The sequence below is a fragment of the Dipodomys merriami genome, unplaced genomic scaffold, assembly GCF_024711535.1.
Source record: "Dipodomys merriami isolate MVZ:Mamm:240054 unplaced genomic scaffold, mDipMer1.0.p SCAF_652, whole genome shotgun sequence".
In the NCBI taxonomy this organism is placed as follows: Eukaryota; Metazoa; Chordata; class Mammalia; order Rodentia; family Heteromyidae; genus Dipodomys; species Dipodomys merriami.
In genome coordinates this window covers 173183-190836 of record NW_027206238.1, presented here as the reverse complement: position 1 = coordinate 190836, position 17654 = coordinate 173183, and positions in this window count along the sequence as shown.

Below are 17654 nucleotides of genomic sequence, written 5' to 3'. Positions count from 1 at the left end.
AAAAAAAAAAAAGAAAATGTGGTATATATACACAATGGAATTCTATGCCTCCATCAGAAAGAATGACATTTCCCCATTTGTTAGGAAATGGAAAGGTTTGGAAAAAATTATATTAAGTGAAGTAAGCCAGGCCCAAAGAAGCATAGGTCCTATGGTTTCCCTTATTTGCAATATCTAGTATAGGTATGAGTCAAGCAGAAAAGGTCAGATAATGTGATGTTAGGAAAATGAACCCTTAAATATGTATTTTAATGTTTTCGTTTCTTTCATGCATGTGTTTCTAACGCATTTATAAGATTATTTCTTTGTTGCTTTGTATGTCCCTCCCCCACAGTGTAACCCCTGCTTTCACTATATTTGATGTCAATATAACATGTGGAGGAGATGGGGACAAACAAGTCGTTTAAGGATTCAGGTGGACCTGTTGCAACAATGAGAAGTACAAAATGTCATGTCAAAACCAGCTTTACAATGTCGGTGTGGGGGGGGCGGGGGGTATAATTGGGTGGGGGGAGGGGGGTAAAATTGGGTGGGGGGAGGGGGGAGGCGGGGAAGGGAAGTGAAGCGTAAACAAAGGAGGAGGCTGCAATGCTTGGTAAGAAATGTATGCATTATCCTGCCCATGTAATTGTAGCCCCTCTGTACAGTATGTTCTCAAATAAAATAAAATACAATTAAAAAAAAATTACCACAGGAGAATTACACCCATTGTTTGAAGTCCTAAAAGGGGATTCTAATCCTAAATCTAAGAGACAATTCACTCCAATAATGTTAGAAAAAATTACATTGGTGGAAGTAAAGTTACAAGCAAAAGTGGTACAATTGGACAATAATAAAGACTGCCATTTTATAATATTATCGACAGCTTATACTCATACAAGATGTTTATGGCAAGATGGAGTCCTGGAATGGCTTCACTTGCCTCACAGTCAGACAAGAATGATAGCTTCTTATGTATATTTGTGCAGCCAACTCATTGTCAAGGCAAGGAGTAGGTCCCGAGAGTTATTTGAGAAAGAAATGAATAATATAATCATACCTTATAATAAACAACAATTAAAAATATTATTACAGAATGATGAAAATTGGGGATTAGCATTATTAAATTATACAGGACAAATAAAATTTCATGTTCCTCAACATCATTTATTAAAATTTGTGGAAGAGGTAAAAACCATTTTTCCATTAGTGGTAACAACACCTTTAGAAGGAGCTCTAACAATTTTTACTGATGGGTCCTCAAATGGAACTTTGGTGGTATACATTCCAGACCACTCCCCTATTATTAAAAGGGCATCTGACATTTCAGAGCAACAGGCAGAAATTATTGCTGTAATTTTAGCTTTAACTATATTTCTCCAGCAGCATAACATTTACACAGACTCTAAGCATGTGGTTAACTTATTTCCCGCCATAGAGACAGCTCTTTTATCAGGACAATCAAAAATTATAGACTTGTTACAACAGTTACAAAAATTAATTCAACTTATAGAAAAGAAAAATTATTTATTAAACACATAAGAGACATACAAATTTACCAGGTCCTCTTTAATTTGGAAATATGATGGCTGACTTATTAACTAGAGAAACCATCATGCTTTATTTGCAATTAATCACCTTAATACTAATGAACAAAATCTTACACTTATGCAAAAACATTGGAGGGAAATTGGATTTAAAGCTCAGCTCAAAGTTAAAAGGAAAGATTTGCTCACAGGCACCTGGAAAGGGTCTGATGTATTAATCACCTCGGGAAGAAGGTATACCTGTGTGTTTCCACAGGATGCCGAGTCACCCATCTGGAATCTCAACCGACTCATGTGCTCCTACAAAAATAAGAGAAACCCAGGGAAAAAAAAAAAACAGAAGATGCAAATGAAGAAAGCGATGCAAAACCTCAAAAGTCTTCACCTTTCTCCTCAACAGGCGAAGACAACAAAAGAAGCCCAACCACCAACCTGGGAACAAATTAAGAAGCTCACCCATTCTGCAGAGAAGATTGTGGTTTCTACAGGAGAGACTATCACTGTTGAATATATGTTTCTTGGTATGCTTGACATTATTGCTGTATAGGCAGTGTCTGTTTCAGGAGAACAATACTGGGCATATGTTCCTAATCCTCCTCTTCTACATCCCGTGGGATGGAGGGGGGGGATGAGGATATAATTCAAGTAATGACAAATAATAGTGACCTGCTAGGGGGTTTGGAGGACTATACTAATTCTCATGACTTCTCAAACAATTAATTATGAAGGAATGACAGATACCATTCCAATTAGCATAACCCTATCAGGAGAAAATCTCCCCGGGTGTTTGTCTATAAACTATAGAACATTTTTGACTGATGCCCTTGATCAATCCAATGATAAAAAGTTCAAAAAAAGATTGATGTGGGAAATTGGCATGATGACATTAGGCTTTCATACTTATAATGAATCCCTTTTCATTCCCAAGAGGAATATACATTTAGGTAACTGCCTACAAAAATATCATGACAAAGATCAGTTTGGGGATGCATTAATTACCTCACCGAAATGGTGGGAATGTGGATTTCAAAAGGCCTCTTTTTTACAACCCTATGGGGCACCAGATAGTATTTTTGAATTTTCCATTGCTAACCCCGATTATGATTATGCCGCCTACTTGAAACATAATTCATGAAAGTTTAATGGCTATGCTCCTGATACGCATGGGGAACCCCTGAAAAGATGGCTCACTCCAGGGTGGGTGGCTTCCATTTTGGTGAGTCACTCTCCCTTTCACAATAAAATGGGCATTCAGCTGGATTTGTTCAGGCTTTTTGCAGCAACAAACATGATTTTAAGAAACTAAGAGTACTACAATTAGGGTAAGAGCATGTGTGGGTTATCCTATGGGAATTTTAGCTGGAAAACTAGATAATGTAATCATTATTAATCAAGGAAAATCTTATTATATTAGCTGTAAGGATTGTATTTTTACTAATTGTCTTACTTCTTCTCTGGATAAAACATATTCTGTAATTTTTATTTTAAAAAGACCTTCATATGTAATGTTACATGTAGATCTATAAAATGACCCTTGGTTTAAAAATTCTGCTTTACAAATGCTGAAAACTGTGGATATTATGTTGCAGCCAAAACACTTTGTTATGTCCTTGATTTTAGGAATAAGTGCTTTAATAACAATAATTAGCTCTTTAGTGATTTCTATAGCAGCCTTAATAAATGAAGTAAACACTGCTCATTTTGTTACTGATTTAAGCAAAATGTTTCATTAGACCTAGCAGAACAACAAATTATAGATAAAAAGTTAGAAATGAAAATAAATGCTCTGGAGGAAGTGGTTCTGCCTATAGGTCAGGAAGTTCAAAATTTAAAAACACAACTCTGTTAAATGTCATGCTAGTTTTAAATATAGCGGTGTTACTGCTCTAAAATATAACTTTTCTTTTAATTGGAATGCCACCAAAAATCATTTGTTAGGAGTTTGGAGAGATAAAGATATCTCTCATGTTATGAAGGTTTTACAAGACAAAATTACATTAGTTAATAAAGCTCATTTAGATGTAAAAAATTTTCAATCTTTGACAGCGTTATTTAAGCATAACTTGGAGGCCCTCAATTCTCCAGATTGGATTCATGTAATAATTGTAATTGCCATTGTCAGATCAATTATCCCAATTCTTATTCTTATATTTTGAGTCATTTTCAGGATGATCTTTAGATTTATCTCTTCTGTGCACTGAGACATTCATGAGCTTCAATTAAATATTTTAAAAAAAGGAAGAAATGCCATGACACCTCCTGCTGAATCTGCGTGAGAGATCACGCCAGACAAAGCATAAGCTTCATGGAAGCATGCCTGCAGGAAGGGGGTGTTGGTTCAAGGCTTCCTATACACTTGGCTGCACTTTTATTGCCTCTACCTTTATTCTGACTATATTCTTCTTGGCTGTGCATTTGTTGCCTTTATTCTCGTTTTGGCTATTTTTCTATTGATCCACAACAGAGCATGTGAAGCCACTTCCCCTCGTGCCTGAACTCGCTCCTCTCTGCTCTCTCTACCTCCACTCCTCTCGTGGGCCGCCTCACACCCTCTGCGCATGCGCACCTGCCCCTGCGAGACTCTGGCCACTGCTGCCTCCACAGTGAGGCTCCTGGGCCCTGCCTCCTCCTCCCCTCAGCTCAGTCTCCTCTTCCCCTTGGCTCCGACCCCTACCCTTGCCCACAAGAGCAGCCTTAACTGAGCCCTAAGGCTTCCAGGCCATGGGAATTACTGCCTCACCTCAGCTCAGCACTCCCCGCCAATCCTAGCACTTGCTCAGGGGATCAAATATCCCCTCAGCCCCACCACTAGAGGAGACTCTCCTCCAAGCCTCTCCACTCTACATATCAAGAACGTGCACAGTGACCCAATGAGAAAGAGAGAGAGACAGAGAGAGAGAGAGAGAGAGAGAGAGAGAGAGAGAGAGAGAGAGAGACTGAGAGACTGAGAGACTGAGAGACTGAGAGAGATTGTTGGGGAAAACTACCTCTCAAGGATTCAGAACATAGCACCCTTTGGGATGACTCAGCACACAGCACCCTTTGAAGGAGTGAGTCCATAGCACCCAGTGAATAGGACTCAGTGCGTGGCACACTTTGAAAAACTCAGCACGTAGCACTCTTTCCCAGGACTCAGCACATTGCACCTTCTGTTAAGACTCCACACACACCACCCTTTGAAGGGCTGAGTATGTAGCACCCTGGGTAAAACACTCAGTGCACAGCACCCTTTGAAAATCTCAGCACATAGCACAGTTTTGAAGGACTCAGCACATACCACCTTGTGGAAGAACTCAGCACAACACCATTTGAAAGACAGTACAGAGCACACTGTCTACAGGACTCGGCACACAGCACTCACCTCATCCCTCTCTTCTCAAGGATGCAGCACATTGCACCCATTGGGATAACTCAGTACACAGCCCTCTTTGAAGCACTCAGCAAAAGTACCTGTGTAAAGGACTGGGCCCCCAGTGCCCATTGAAAAACTCATCTGTCCCTCCCTTCTCAAGGGGTCAGCACATAGCACCATTTGGGATGAATTAGCACACCGCACTTTTGAAGGACTCAGCATAAAGTACATTGTGTAATGGACTCAGCACAGAGCACCCTTTGAAAAACCCAGCACAGCCCAATCTTCTCAAGGACTAAGAACATAGCACCCTTTGGGATGACTCAGCACACAGCATGGTTTTTAAAGACTCAGAAAAAACACCCTATGTGGGAAGAAACCAGAAAACAGCATCCTGTGAAACACTCAGCACATACCTGTATGTCACAAGTTCAGCTGTCATTAGAGTTAGAGTGCTTTCTTCAGTATCATCATTCTTCAGAAACACTTCATAAATCCTACTAGTTCACATTTAGCTAATGTGTGTTTTATGGGGGAAGATGAGCTGGGGGTCTTGAACTCAAAGCTTGGGCCCCTGTCACTGAGCTCTTTGGTTCAATGCTAGAGCTCTACCACTTTGATTCACAGCTCCAATTTTGGTTTTTTTTTTGGGTTGTTCTTTGACAGGCCTTATGGTGATCAGGAAGGCCAAGTTGGTGTGTCCATGGGCAAAGGCTCTTAGATGGGCCTGGAGCTGACTTCTCACTTCTTGTGCCCCTGGGAGCAAGGCCTCCTGGAGCTCTCTTGGCCTAGAGTGGAACAGATCGGCTCTGGAATCAGCACTCAGGGTGAGCGAAAGTCAGGTTGGCCCCGGTCTCTTCCCCAAATTGAACTCTAGAGGACAATAGTCCCCCACGATGGCACAGGGAGTCTGGCCACCAGGAGGTAGGAATTGTCCACCATAGGGATTTTATTGAGTTGTGTTTTCTCTTGTTTCCCTGGGGACCGCATCATGCTTTGAAGCCACCCTGGACAGGAAAGTCCTTGAGACTTACCTACAATTAACCATCGAAAAACAAGTGGGGCTATGGCTCAAGTGGCAGAGCACTAGCTTTGAGCAAGAAAACTCAGGGATAGAGCCTAGGCCCTGAGTTCACACACACTCACACACACACACACACACACACACACACACACACACACACACACACAAACTCAGGGATAGAGCCTAGGCCCTAAGTTCACACACACACATACACACACACACACACACACACGCACACACAAACTCAGGGATAGAGCCTATGCCCTGAGTTCACACACACACACACACACACACACACACAAACTCAGGGATAGAGCCTAGGCCCTAAGTTCACACACACACATACACACACACACACACACACACACACACACACACGCACACACACGCACACACAAACTCAGGGATGGAGCCTAGGCCCTGAGTTCACACACACACACACACACACACACACACACACAAACTCAGGGATAGAGCCTAGGCCCTGAGTTCACACACACACACACACACACACACACACACACACACACACACACACACACACACCACATGCATGCAAAATCAAAGATTTCTACACTGTAATCTTTGGGTATTCTCTACCTTTTCCCCACTGAGTCTGGTGGTTATTGGCCTAGGTGTTTGATGCATCCAACACCACCTGGCATCTTTAATTTGGGGGAACAGAATGGCTAGAACATCAGCCTTTCCCCATCTCAGCTCCTTGATTGGGTCAAGGTCTATCCAGGCCCTATGGATCTCCTTTTACAGACTTGCCAAGATGCCTTCAAAAGGTATCAAATGCTGGACACTGGTGGCTCATGCCTGTCATCCTAGCTACTCTGGAAGCTGAGATCTGGAGGATCACGGTTCAAGGCCAGCCTGGGCAGGAAAGTGTGTGAGACTCTTATTATCGATGAACAATCAGAAAACAAGAAGGGGCCCTGTGGCTCAAGTGGTAGAGTGCTAGCCAGGAGAGAAAGAGCTCAGGGACAGTGACCAGGAAAAGAGTTCAAGCCCCAGAACTGGAAGAACAAATCTTTATTGGAGGCTTGTTTTCCCTTTGAGAACAATTTATTCTTTGTGATAAGCACAGCATGGGCCTCTTCCCAGGCCACCAATAGGCCATTAGATATCCCTTGAATATGGACCACGTCCCAGCAGCCTTTGCTCTACCCAACCTAAGTATACCCTTCCCAAGACCCAGAAGATGGAGGCCTGAGAGAAGGCCACCTGGCCACCTACTTATGGTTGCTGCTGAGGCTTTGAAGAGTCATTATGTCATATAGTCATCATCTGCATCAGTCTACAGAAGAAAGGGAGGGAGCGCTCCTCCCCTGATCCCGTGAGCTGTGGGTGGCTCTGGATGTGGGGCAGCTGCAGCAGGATGTGCTTTCTTGGGGAGTCCTCTATGGGGTTGGGAACCTCGACCTCTCCTCTGGAAGTTTCCACACTGTGTTGAAGTGGCAATTCTTAAAACCTTTCTGCTCCTCCCTCATTTCGCCCACCCTGGAGCCTGGAGGCATCCAAAGTGGCGGCAGTGACAGGAGGCTCAGCCTGTGCTGGCATCTGGAGCCCGTTGTCCATGTCTTTCCCTGTGAGGAGTGACAGTGGCTCCCGCAGCTCTCTCCTCTTCTCCATCTTCTCCTAGGACAGCTGGTACACACGCTCAGGTTTCTTCTGACACAGCTCAGCCAGAATGAACACCTGCTGTTTACATGCCATGAGGGACTCCTCAACAGTGTGATGTGTGCCGACAGCTGGCTGCATCTATGTTGAAGATCACCCACTGGACTATGGAAGTCCATCTTATCAGGCAGGTTGTGGACAAAGTAGATTTTCTTCTCAGACACCCAAGTGTCCCGCTTCCCATCCCCACACAGGCTGTGGTGCCAGCTCATGGGATGGAGGGCCTGTGGCTCGAGCTTTCTCTGGCACTGAGCTGCCAGGTGAACCAGGTGCCCGCAGCGGGCCTGCCACTCCTGCTGCAGGAGTTTCCCCCTGTGGATTTCAGCCACTAAGAGTGCTCACAAATCCACATCTCTCTTGGTTTGGGGAATGTCTCCATCCTCTGCTATGGTCATGTGTGGGGAAGTCGACTCCTCACCTTGTGCTTCTCCAGAGTTTTCAACTTCCCCTTCCCCAGGGAAAGCCAGGAAACTCAGCTGGGCCTGCAGCCGCTCCTCCTGTGGTCTGATTGCTTTCAGGCACTTGAGAGTGTCCTGCCACTTTGGGGACACCACCTGGTCTCTCCAGTTGGTCGGGCCATGGACTTGCTTCAGCTGCTCCAGGAGTTGGGTCTGCCACTCTAGGTGCTGCTGCAGGGCCTCCTTCTCGGTGCTCAGCCGCTAATTGGAGGTGATGTGACACTCACAGGTGGCTCTGAGCTCCTGCAGCTAGGCCAGGGACTGCACCTGCTGGTCCTGAGGTGCTTGGCTTTCTTTCTTTCTCAGCCATTTCTTTCCATTCCTCTATCTTCTCCTCTGTGTGGACCAGCTGTTCCCGTTGGTGTTTCTTCACCTGCTGCTCTGTGTCCAGGATCCTGGCGAGTTCCTCCTTCTCACTGCTCACCCTGTGGAGAGTGTCCCACAGCAGGACCAGCGGTTCCTCCAGCTGTCCATCACACACATATCATGGTGTCTCAGGGATCTCCTGCCAATCCTTGGCCTTCTCCTCCAGTCTCCACAATTGCTCCTGCTGCTCCACATTCTGAAAATGGAGACTCTGGTTTTCCTGGACCTGGATGTGAAGTTATTCCTCCAGGTTTTTCAACTCAATCTGCATGCAGTAGGCCTGGGCCTGCAACTGCCACTCGGCCTGAGCTGGGCCATGGTTCCTCCAGCCTGTTCTCTAGGCCAAACACCTGCCTCGTCCCTCGCTCCCTCTCCTCGGTCAGTTGGTCCACCCGCTGGGTCAGCTGCCAGGCCTCCTCCTTCCACGTGGACCTCTCAATGCTCAGGTCTTCTGTGAAGGTGTCTCTCTCGAGATTGGCTGTGCTCACCAGTCAGCTCACATTGTCCAGTAGTCTCTTCAGTAACTCATGCCCCACCAGTGCTTGTTGGACCTTGCAGATTCCTTTCTTCCTGTTGTCCAGAGCACTTCCAGCTTCTCCTGTAACGTTGAGTTCACTTGCTCCAGGTCATAGAAGCTTCTGGCCTTTTACTTGAGTAGAAGGGTCACATCATGCAGCTGTTCAAAGAACATTTCAGTCTCATTCTGTGATCAGTGACCACAGAAGCCGACATCTCCAGCTCTGCCATGCACTGCTCTGTGGCCTGCAGGCAGCTGGTGAGAGCTTCGTGCTCCCTTTTTGTGTCATCGGCCTCCTGCTGCATGCAGGCAGGTGCACATTATAAATTGCTTTCTGCCGAAACCAACCTCTGTATGGGTGCCTTGTGGATCTCTAGCTCCATTTTAGGTGCTACATGCACCTGGGCTATCTTCTCCCTCTCTTTCTCCTGTTGATCCTGCAAGTCTGTCTTTTCCTGCTTCAGTGGTTGGATCATGGCATAGAGCGCCTGGTTTCTTCTTTTGCTGGGGTCCAGGGTGGGCACCACGTGTCGGTAGCACCTCTGTAGATCCTTGGTGGTATCAGGACCATTGACTCTCTGGAACCTCGTGGCTATGACTGTGTCCAGAGGCACGGGAGGCCTGTGGTGGGCAACACCTTTGGCCGGACCCTCCATTGAATCACTCTCCCTGGTGGTGTTTGTCTTGCAGATCCTTCCCTTTTTCATGTTCTTTGTTTTCTTGAATGTGGCAAGTCTATCAGGATGATTCGTCTACCAGTGTTCTGGCAGCAGTTTCATGCCCACAGCTTTTTCATGGAGTCTTATTGTTTCAGACATCTGAGTGCTGGGATGGGAAAGATGGGCTGGCCACATTCCCAGGCTCTGGGAAATCCTCTCTTCTCCCACTCACTGATTAGCATGTCAATTTCGTACTCTACTCCAAGGTCGCCTGGAGTCTCTGGCTCACCACTTAGCCACCTCTACCTTCCTCAACTGCTGGTAATGGTGTCAACCAACAGAGGGAATCCCAGTGCTTCCAGGCAGTATGGAATGTGGGTGTGGCCACCATTCTTGTATCCCATTGGTCAGAAAGAACCATGAAAGAATGGTTTACAAACAAGACCACACTAAAGCTACCAACACAACTATTTATTGCAGCATTATTTACCATAGCTAAGATATGGAACGAACCCAGATGCCCCTCAGTAGATGAATGGATCAAGAAAATGTGGTATATATACACAATGGAATTCTATGTCTCCATCAGAAAGGATGACATTGCCCCATTTGTTAGGAAATGGAAAAACTTGGAAAAAATTATATTAAGTGAAGCAAGCCAGGCCCAAAGAAACATAGGTCCCATGGTTTCCCTTATTTGTAATATCTAGTATATGTATGAGTCAAGTGGAAAAGGTCAGATAAAGTGATGTTAGGAAAATGAATCCTTAGATATGTATTTTAATGTTTTTTTCTTTCATGAATTTGTTTCTAACGCATTTATAAGATTATATTTTTGTTGCTTTGTATGTCCCTTCCTCACAGTATAACCCCTGCTTTCACTATATTTGATGTCAGTATAACTTGTAGAGGAGATGGGGAAAAGCAAGTCATTTAAGGATACAGGTGGACCTGTTGCAACAATGAGAAGTACAAGTTGTCATGTCAAAAACGAGCTTTACAACGTTGGTGCGGGGGGGGGGGGGGCGGGGAGGATTGGTTGCGGGGGTTGGGGGGTAGGCTGGGAAGGGATGTGAAGGGTAAACAAAGGAGGAGGCTGCAAGGCTTGATAAGAAATGTACGCATTATCCTGCCCATGTAATTGTAACCCCGCTGTACAGTGTGTTCACAAAAAAATAAAATAAAATAAAATAAAATAAAATAAAATAAAATAAAGAAAAGAATGGGGGTGTGACCAGAATACTGTTATGCAGGCAGAATGGGTGGCGTCATGATGAGAGCAGCCACTTTCCCAGGAAACTCTGTCTAATCCAGATGGGGACAAGAAGGTGACCTGCTTTAGCTGGATGGTTGCACAGATTGATCTGTATGTCTGTTTGTTACCAGTCCTGGACCTTTAACTCAGGATCTGGGCACAGTCCTTGAGCTGCTTCTGCTCAAGGCTAGCCCTCAACCGCTGGAGCCACACTTCTGGCTTTGTTGGCACTGAAGTTGGACAGGGGTCTCAAGGACTTTCCTGCCTAGGGTGACTTTGACCATCATCCTCCTATCACAGACTTGTAAGTATTAAGGAGGACTGCTGAGAGCCATTAGTGCCTGCCTAATCATTGGTCTTGTTGATGTTCTTGGACAGACCTATGAGTTCCCTATCCTGCGGATTGGATGGTGGAAGCTGGAGCCCACAGTTTGAATCCTGTTCCTGCCACCTCCAAATGGCAGGAAATCCTAAGAAACTCATTCCTATCCATATGAATACCAATGGAATGTGATATATGTCATGAATGAATGGGCAGTTCTTGAACGATTCTAGGATAAAATTATACACAATTATATCCTAGGACTCTGATCGATTTTAATTAACACTTCATGAAGCATTTAAACAATCATATTCATTAAATGGAGGCATAATGAAATATCTAAGAATTGGGTGTCACATAGAATGAAGGTGCCATTTTTTCTGCCAGGACTGGGATTGGAACTCATGGTCTGGGTAACTCTGTTGCACTGTGTGGGAAGGGGAAGCTCACCTCTGAGAAGTCAAGAAATTCAAGTCTGTTCCTTAGGCCTGAAATCGATCCCCAGCACTAGAAAACATCTTTTTCATGTATATTTTATATACATTATTTATATTTATATACATATGTTGACTCTTTATTGCATTCAGTGTAGTTATTCATTTTATTTTTTGTTTTATTCATGTCTTGGCCATTTATTTTATTGAGTATTATGGCATATAGAACATTGATTACATTGATTACATATGATATAGGTCTGCATATGTATTCCACTTCATACCTGACACCCAGGACTTTCACAGAAAAAGAAAACATGTCACCATCACCTTCTTACTCCATGATTCATTGTTTGGGAGTGCTGGCGTCTGAACTCAAAGCCTACAAGGCCAAATTTATGAATGGGTGAGTGTCAGCACGCCATCCTTGGGCAAATTGAGCTTACAGGCAATTCCCAGCATCTGAGATCGAGCCCCTAGGGTTGACAAAATAAGAACAGATTGACATGTAGATGGTATTATGCTAATAAATATATATCTTTACAGAGTGCCAGAGATGTCGATACATTATTCAGTTATATAGACTACATATCTACCAATTCTTGGGTATTTATTATGCCTCCATGTAATTAATGTTGTTGTTTTAATCCTTAATAAACTATTAAGTAAATCAAGGTCCTGAAATTATTTTATCCCTGTAAGAAATAGTATTCTTTTAATGCTTTATATTAAATAAAATCAGTCTACTGAAATTATGATGTCTAATTTTATCCGAGTAGCATTCACGATTAGATCATTCAACTGTACATTCATAACATTCCATCGTTATTCCTATGGATGGGAATGAGTCTCTTAGGATCTTCCACTATCTGGAAGTGGCATGACTGGGATTCGAACTCTAGACTTATGTTCCTTTGCGGGACTATGGCTTCCCCAATAGCCCGCCAGCCTTCAGCAATGCAAGATGAAGTACCCTTTGGAGCCCTGTCATTCAGACCCAGATGGTCATGGTGCAAAGGAAGAAAATGTAAAAATGCAATCATGCAACATTTTTTTTTGGTCGGTCATAGGGTTTGAACTCTGGGCATGGGTATTGTCCCTGTGCTCTTCAGCTCAAGGCGAGCACTCTACCGCTTGAGTCACGGCGCTACTTCCGGGTTTCTAGTGGTTTACAGGAGATAAGATTCTCACGGACTTTCCCGTCCGGGCTGGCTTTGAACTGTGATCCTCAGATCTCAGCCTCCTGTGTAGTTTGGATTACAGTTGTGAGCCACCGGCGCCCGCCTCTGCCACTTTTTTTCTGTGCATATTTTTCCCACTTGCAAGGTTTGGAGAGCTAGGATTCTAGTATCGGCTGTGGCTCCAGTGGCTGCAACCCAGCATAGGATGATGGAAGCTGAGGCAGAGTTGCCATGACCTGAGTTTAAGACCTTGCTTTGCAAAAAAAAAGAAAAAAAAGAAAGAAAAAAATTAACTCCCTGGCTTGCAATTCACGCTGCTTTTTTCTACCAGGCTTTGGATTTGAACTCAGGGTCTAGGTAACTCTGTAGCACTGTGTAAGCTCACCATGCTTGAAGACAAGTAAGTCGGGCCTGGTCCCTAGGCCTGAATTCAAGCCCCAGCCCTAGAAAACATACTATTTATATTCATTGTAAAGATAGAATTTGTATTTACCTATAGATATTCAGTCCATATCCTGTTTGTTGTGGTTATTGATTGTATTTTTGTTTTATTCAACTATTTACCGTTTATTGACTGTGAAGATATGCATTCCATTTATTATACTGATGACATCGCATCACATAGTATTTAAATTTAGATGTGTTTACCATCATGTCTGACACTTAGGACTCTCAGAGAAAAGGAAAACAGGTGTCACACTTGGCTTCTTATTCCACAATCCAATTGTTTGCAGTGCTGGGATCTGAACTCAGGACCTAGCAGACCCAATTCAACACAGCATCCTCTAGCCAAGGAAGCTGCCAGGCAGTTCCCAGACCCTGAGATTGAGCCACAGGGGTGGACAAAATAGCCATACATGGATAGACAGGTGGCAGTATACCAATAAATATATATTTGTATAGAATTCCAGAGACATCTACTTTAGATTCAATGACATCAACTACATTCCTACCATCTCTTAGGTATTTATTATGCTGCCATTGAAGGAATAGTATTGTTTTCATGCTTAATAACCCATTCATTAAGATCAATCAGCATCCTAGGATCATTGCGTACCATTTTAGATTAGACTGATGCCCGCAGAAACTTATTCAATCATGAGTTTCCAAACATTCCATCGTTATTCCCGTGCATAGGAACAAGTCTCTTGGCAAGTCTCCCCACTGGTAGGTGTCAGGACCAGGATTCAATATCAGGGCCTTTGATAACATATGGGCCTGTGGCTTCCACAATAGCCCGCTAGCCTTGGCCAATGCGAAGTGAAGTAAACTTGTAGCCTTGTCATTCAGGCCCAGATTGGTCACCATGCAAAGGAATAAAATGTAAAAAAATCCATCCGGTGGCTATTTTTCAGTGAGGGTTTTATTTTTTTTCCTCCTGCAAGGCTTCAGGGCCTAGGATCACAGGATCGGCTATGAGCCCATGGCAGCCCATCAGCCTAAAGTGATCGAAGCTGAGGCAGAGTTGCCATGAACTGAGTTCAAATCACTTGGGTGGCAATAAAATAAAATAAAATAAAATAAACCATCCAAGCTCAAAATTCACATCATTTTCTCTGCCACAGCTGGGATTCCAACTCAGACCTGGATAACACTATAGCACGGTGGGTGAAGGGGAAGCTCACCCTCCTTGAAGACTACAAGGTCAGGTCTGCTTCCAGGGCCTGAATTGAAACTCCCACACTAGCAAAAATCATATGCCCACCTAATTCAAACATAGGATCTCTATTTACATACATGTGTGGAATGCATCATGCATTCAATGTAGTTATTCTTTTTATTGTGTGTCTTAGTCAGGGATGCATTTTGTATTTTATTGTTTATGATGACAGTTATAACTGTGCTGGCAGGGATGAGAACTAATTCCCATGTCTATAGCATTGCTTAAGCCTTCTCCATCCTAGCTGAGACCCAGAACTTTCACAGGGCAGGAAAACAAGTGGATGGATTGGATTCTCACATCTGCATTCCTCTTTTTATTTTATTTTATTTTATTTTTTTATTGTAAAGATACTATACAGAGGATTACAGTTACATGAGTGAGGTAATGAGTACACTTCCTCTTGAACATTGTTACCACCTCCATTGTTTTCCCCACACCATCCCCTCCATCCCTCCCTTCCTCTGCATTACTCTTTTGGCAGTGTTGGGGTTGGAACTTAGAGCTTAGCAAACCCAATAGGAGAAAGGGTCAAGGTGAGGACACCATGCTGAGAGCTAATAAGGAACTAAGCTGTTCCCAGGACCTGAGATCGAGCCCCAGGAGTGGGAGGGTAAGAACACAATACTCGTCCATTCATAAGCTGAAGGTAGTCGGCATATTTGTATACAGTAGGAGAGATGGTGACCTGTGATGGAATCCAGTATACCCCATGACTACCGATTCTTGGATCTTTCCCGATGCCTCCATTTCATGACTGTGATGATTATGGTCAAGCTTCATCAACTCTTCATTGAAAATAATCGATACACAATGAGTCTTGCCTATCATTTCCTGCCACACCTACTCCGGTGGAGTCTGCTTGGCATGGGAAACCTGCTTTTAGATCTGAGAATGGGGCTTTAAAGAGGCCTACCTCCTGGAAAGGCTGGCAAGCCCCTGGGAAAGATCTGTTCCTGTTTTTCTTTTCCTCACTGTATAGGAGCACCTATTAATCTTTTACTATTCCTGCTGCTTGTTCTACTTACTCATGCTCAACGTTCCCTTATTCAAGGCTCTTTTGTTGATGACTCCCACATCCGATGAGTTTCCTGAGAATATGACTAACTCACGAGAGTTAAGTGCTACCCTAAAAGCCCCTCTTATGGAGGCTATTAGACAAGTCATAAGTAAATATAAAAGTATTGGGGGTTTCATGATGTCACTTCAGCAGAAGGAATTGTTTGTAAGAAATTTACAAGAAGCTGTAGACACGGCTAGAGCAGAAAGAATGATGGCTATTGGAGACTTCTCTTTAATCCTGAAGCATATACAATAGACTCATATAGATATCCTGTAGATAAGAAAGATGTAGAGGGATATTTAGACCAAAAGCTAAATAAGATTCCTAAAAAGTTGGTAGATGGAAGGTAGCAATGGCTTATCAGAGGAAAATGGTGGGATCCTCCATTATCTAGAGGACCCCAGAGACTTCCCCCAGATCCATAGCCTTTTACAGGTGTTTATGATAAGGATGGCAATCATTGGGAAAACTACTTAGGAGAAAGAACTTCCTATTAATCTCTTCCATTTACTGAGAGACTTGCTAGATCTAGGCCTCTTTGGTGCTTACTATTAAAGAAGGAACAAGAAAGATCTTATGAGACAGTTAAGGCCTCTATGGAGAAGAGTAAACGATTATGTGAAAGGGTTACAGAAAAGACACTATGAGCTTAAATTTGATATATGGCCAGATTTAACTAAGTATACTAAATATCATGATTTGGGCCACAAATTGGGGACCTTCTAAAGAATGGCAAAGAAGCAAAATTGCTTTAAAAAGATTTGAAACGTATAAAGTACAAAACTAAACAAAACAAACTATGAAGTACTAGAGTTCATGCCTTTCTGTTCAGCCCTTGCCCATATGTTCTGGTTAATGATTAATAGGTGATAAACATCGAAACCAATTGTATTTCTTAAAAATAGAGGTAAAGCCGAAAAAAAGTGCCTATTGTCATAGCTTGTCATCCAGAAAACAAGATCAGGCAACCAGCTGGTGACCGACCACACAAGAATGAAGCCTTACAACAAGATTGTGTAACCTTTTGCCCTTTCTCATGGAGACTTTTGCTATAAAAGCTTGTTATCCTCTGCAATAAATCCCACTCAGCATTCACTCCTCTTGGGTGTGAGTTGTCTGTTTGCCATCTCCCCACCTATTCCAGTTATCTCCAGTAGGTGTCCTCCGTTGTCCCAACAGAGCTGGTCGGCGGCAATTCCCTAAGTGCATCCTGCAGAATGTACTCATTCAAAGATGAGATTGATCGAATTCCATGGCCTTTCCAAGTGCCAGAAAGGAGTATCTCAGGATGTCCCCGCCATTCCATCAATGGAGGGGGGCTGACCTGGATTCGACCTTGAGGTCTCCGATACCCCGTTGCCCTTGGGATTCCCCAAGAGCCAGCAGACCTTCAATCACTCCAGGTCACCTTCACTCTGCAGGCCGCCAAGTTCGGACCCAGCATGGTCACCATGCAAAGGAAAATGAACATAAAAGTGCCAGGTGGAACTTCTTGCCACTTTTTTTTCCCTTCGCGGCTTTTTTTTTTTTTTTTCCTGCAAGCTCTGGGTTGTAGATCCAGAGGCTGCAGCCTAGGATTATCGGAACTGAAGCAGAGTTGCCACGACTTGAGTTCAAGCTCTGAGTCTGTTAAAAAATATTATGAAGGAAGCACCCTAGCTCCGAATTCACCCCATTTTACTGCCAGAGCTCAGATTTGAACTCAGGTCTGGGTAACTCTGTTGCACTGTGGGGGAAGGGGAAAATCACCATCCTTGAAGACTACAAATTCAGGCCTGTTCCCAGTGCCTGAACTGTAGCCCCAACACTGGCAAAAATCATATGCCCACCTATTTTATACATAGGATCTCTATTTATATACATGTGTGGAATGCATCATGCTTTCAGTGTAGTTATTTATTTTATTGTGTATCATAGTCAGAGATGCATTTTGTATTTTATTGAGTATGATGACAGATATAAATGTGCTGACATGCATGACAACCTATTCCCATGTCTATGGAGTTGCCTATGCCTTGTCCATCCTAGATGATACCCAGGACTTTCACAGGACAGGAAAGCAAGTGAACTGTTATACTGCTCACGTCAGGATTCATGTTTTGGCAGTGTTGTAATTTGAACTCAGAACCTAGCAGGCCCAATTGGCGAAAG